The sequence below is a fragment of the Rhinatrema bivittatum genome, chromosome 16 (assembly GCF_901001135.1).
Source record: "Rhinatrema bivittatum chromosome 16, aRhiBiv1.1, whole genome shotgun sequence".
Classification (NCBI taxonomy): domain Eukaryota; kingdom Metazoa; phylum Chordata; class Amphibia; order Gymnophiona; family Rhinatrematidae; genus Rhinatrema; species Rhinatrema bivittatum.
In genome coordinates this window covers 42,667,407-42,671,734 of record NC_042630.1, presented here as the reverse complement: position 1 = coordinate 42,671,734, position 4,328 = coordinate 42,667,407, and positions in this window count along the sequence as shown.

Genomic DNA, 4,328 nt, shown 5'->3' with positions numbered 1-4,328 from the left:
GGTTCCTTCTGTGGAAATTGGATTTTTCTTCTAAGAGGTCACAGAAAATTCAGACCTTGAGGATTAGATTCAGTCTTTGAAAAGGCAGGGAAGGGGTTAGGACCCACTTTTAGCTTGATCCTTCTATCTGTACCTATATTTCCCCATGGTCTGCAAACTGGTCTTTTTCTGGTATACCAGTTATGCTCTTGTTCAGTGCTTTCCAGTTTTTTGTCTTCCTCATCTGTGTTGTCTTCTTTAATTCTTGTTATTTTCTATTTTGCATCCTCTGTTCTGCCTGTCATTGGTTCCTATCACCTTTTATCTTGGTCCCTTTTGCTCAACTTCCTTGTAGGGATGTACTTTCATTTGAAATGAATTGGTGAAATGCAACAGATGAGACTAATTTTTGTTTTATTGGTGGTCCCCCAAAATTAATGGAGGGTGCCCACATATATTTAAAAAAGACAATTGTTTCATGTGTTTATGTTTCCCATTCAAGCCTGTGGCACATTGAAAAGTGAGACTGGTAACAATATTTATTTATTTATTTATTTATTTATAGATTCTTTTATACCGAGGTACGTATAGTTATACATCACTTCGGTTTACAGGGAAACAATAAATTAGCAACAGGCTTTACATATAACAGTTTAAACAGTAGAACATTTATAAGAAACAGGCTTTACATTTAACAGCTACAGGCTTTACCATAAATAAAATAACGGAATTCAATGGAAATATGCTAACTTCATTAACTATAATACCATGATATATTAACATGATATATTAACAATAGCAACCAGGCCACGCCTGTGGGAAGGTTGGAGAAGTAGGCAAGTTGACAGGAATGAGGACCAATAAGACTGAAGCATTCTTTTTAACAAGCCTACAGCTGGCACCTGTAGCAAATGATGTTGATGGCCTCCCACTGAAAGGTCTGAGCATTTACAAAGAAAATCCATTTTCTCTGTTGGATGCTACAGAGGAAGGTCGTCATTTAGGAAGCTCTCTTAATGAAAAGGTTTTAAAAAAAAGGAGAGAGAGAAAAATGTTGGCATTGTCAAAGAACAAATTTACTTTCACTGCTGCAGTCACAGTGCGTTCAATCAGGCTGGTGCAATGCCTTGCACTGTTCGCAGCGCACGGTTTGATGCACGTCCTTAACTCCCCGATGCAAAACAGGGGATAGCACGTCCCAAATGCGCATCCAAAAGAGCGCGAAGCAAATAACGCTTATCACATGTATATTCATGTTGATGAGGCAATTAGCTATTTCCCCTGAGGCAAAAAAAAAATTTGTGCACCCTACGCACACATTTTTACCCTCAGAAATTAACAACTGCCCCAGAGCAGTACAGAAAAGCTACTGCCCAGAAAATACTGCTTTTCTGTACTTCCTCCAACTTAATATTGTGGTGATATTAAGTCAGAGGAACAGGACAAGGAGAATACTCAAAAAAAAAAAAAAGTGCTAGCAGTCAGGTTAGGAAAAGGGATGTTCAATTAATGAGCGTCCCTTTTCCTATCCCGTTGACAGCCACTTCTCCTGGGCGCCCGCTGCCAAGGAGGAGCTAGGGACGCACAATTTCCCCTAGCACCTCATTTTTACCGTGGCAGCCCATTTACGTATTGCATCGGGTGCCCCAGAGAGGTCAATCAGCGTGCTTTAGGAAAGCGGAGCTCAATCGTGAGCGCCTGTTTTCAGTGCACCGATATTGCATCGGCCTGATGTGAGACAGAGACAGAGGTGCCACATTAGTGCATTCTGCCTGTTCACTAGAGCAGGGTAGTAGAGGAACAGTCAATAAACAGCAGTGACCTTTTTTTTGTCAGACTCTACACAGGTCACTACTTAAAATACAGACTGAAGAAAGAAAACAGAACAGCCTTGCCAATTTCCTCTCTGTCCAAAGGTTTGGGGTTTTTTTGAGTGTGTGCAAATGGAGTCTGTCAGCAGTGCACACACATGCACTGTGTGTGTGTGTGTAAGAGAGAAACATTTTTGCACACTTTGGGGTAGATTGTAAATGCCCAGCGCACGTAAATCCTACCGGATTTACGTGCGCAGGGCACTCGCGCGCCGGCGCGCCTATTTTGCATAGGCCGCCGGCGCGCGCAAAGCCCCCGGATGCGCGTAAATCCCGGGGCTTTGCTTGGGGGGCGTGTCGGGGGCATGTCAGGGGGCATGTCAGATGCGATGCGGCATTCGGTGCGGGTCCAGGGCATGGCCGTGGGCGTGGTTCCGGCCCGGGGGCGTTCCGAGGGGCATGGCCGCAGCCTCCGGACCAGCCCCCCGGACCGGAATACGGCCGCCGGCAGCCTGATCGCGTGCACGAGTTACGCCTGCTTCGGGCAGGCGTAACTCACGGAATAAAGGTGGGGGGGTTAGATAGGGCTGGGGGGGTGGGTTAGGTAGGGGACGGGAGGAAAAGATGGGGGGGACGACAAAAAAAGAAGTTCCCTCCGAGGCCGCTCCGATTTCGGAGCGGCCTCGGAGGGAATGGAGCCAGGCTGCGCAGCTCGGCACGCGCAGGCTGCCGATTTTGCGCAGCCTTGCGTGCGCTGACCCCGGATTTTAACTGCCTAGCTTTACTAGCTTTAGCCAGACAGCTGAGACTAATTTGGTGGCACTGATGGCAGTCCTTGCTAAGCACTGAAGAAAATTCTTCTTTTCTGTTTATGTGACAGAATAACCGTTTAGAGAGCTACTAGTAAGTGGTATCAGTAAACTATAAAGTGACGGCAGAAATCCGAGTAGCCATTCCCGATTCCATCATTCCACTGCAAGAGAGCTAAGGGAATGGCTGTGGGCAGAGGACTGGGTATTCCTGCAGAGCCAGCCAGGCCTGCCAGAAGCACACGCAGTAGTTCTGTCCCTAAACTTAAATGATATTTTTTTTACTCTGCTTATAGATGCTGTCTTTCTTGCTCTCTCTTAAATTAGTTCTTGTAGATCCAATTTGTGCCTAAACGTGGGTGGCCGGTTGGCTCCAGACGATTACGATAGAATGATTCAATACTGGTTTTACCCCCTAGCGAGAGGCTGCAGCACAGATTAAAAAATATTTATGGTCCTATATTTTCATTTCCTTAATGTTTATAATGTTTACAATGTTGACGTATTTTACTTAAGTTTGTGGTAAAGAATTAGTCCTAACTTTTAATTAGAGTTTTATTTCATTTATTTATACTTTTATTTTGTTTTAAGTGAAGGCAGCTCCTCTGTCTTTATCTCTTTACCCACTTATTTCATTTACATTTTTATTTTTAATTATTTTTCTCGCACACACACATACAGACTTACTTTTCAGGGTGAGTTGTATTTAGGCAGGGACAGGTTTCTTAAGGACTTTAGTTCTAGAGTATGTTTTCTTTCTGGCATGGTAAGTTTTAGAGCACACAATCCTTTCTTATTTGTTTGCTTTACATTGTATATGTATTTGTGCTGAAGGGAGAGCTTTACTTCAACTTTTTTTTTTATTATTTAGCTATTTAATTTCTACCCTTCTTCCAAAATTACCTTTTTATTTTATTTTAGTTTTATAAGTTAAAAGAGCAACAAACTTTTATTTTCTTGGCTTAGCCTTAGAGACTTGGGCTCCTGGAGGGGGAAGTAACTCAGCCTCTCAGTCAGGTTGGAAGCTCTGAAACCTGGCTGAGCTCTAATCAAGCACCTGCTGCAGCCCTTCCAGGAGCAACCAAGGAGCCCAAACTTGAGTGAATTTATTTTTAGTTTCTTTTTACCACTCACTCCCTATACACTTCTGTTTATTTCAGAACACAGGTTACTTATTATTTATATTTTTCACATATATTTTGTCATATAAAATTTAAAATAAGTAAGTAAGTAAGTAAATAAATAAATAAATAAATAAAGTCACATTCAGAAACCTAGCACTTTCCTTTTAATCTTATAAGAGGCTTCTTCAACCCCAGCCCCCATTTCCTACATCTCAAAAGTAAAATCAGCCTGGGCAATGGGGAAGAAGCAGTCTCAAGCAGGCCCTAGTAAAGCTGTGGGGAAACATAAAAAAGGTACCAGATGGAAGTCACTCCCGAAACTTTCTGGCTGGTACCCCATAAAGCTGCAACAATGGTGTCAGCTTGCAGCTGCCTCCCCAGCATCTCCTACCACTGCATCCCTCCCTCCCCCCCCCCCCCCCCAAAGTGCAGTTTCTACCTCAGTAGTGGCTAATAAAGTCACCTCTGCCAATGCTAGGCAAATTGCTCCTGACCCAGTACTGTCAACTGCTGGGGCAGAGACCCCTCTTTTAAGAGATTTTTCCGTGGCTGGAACCACATTGCCAGCCACTGCAAATACTCCATCCACCACTGAGGCAGCCACT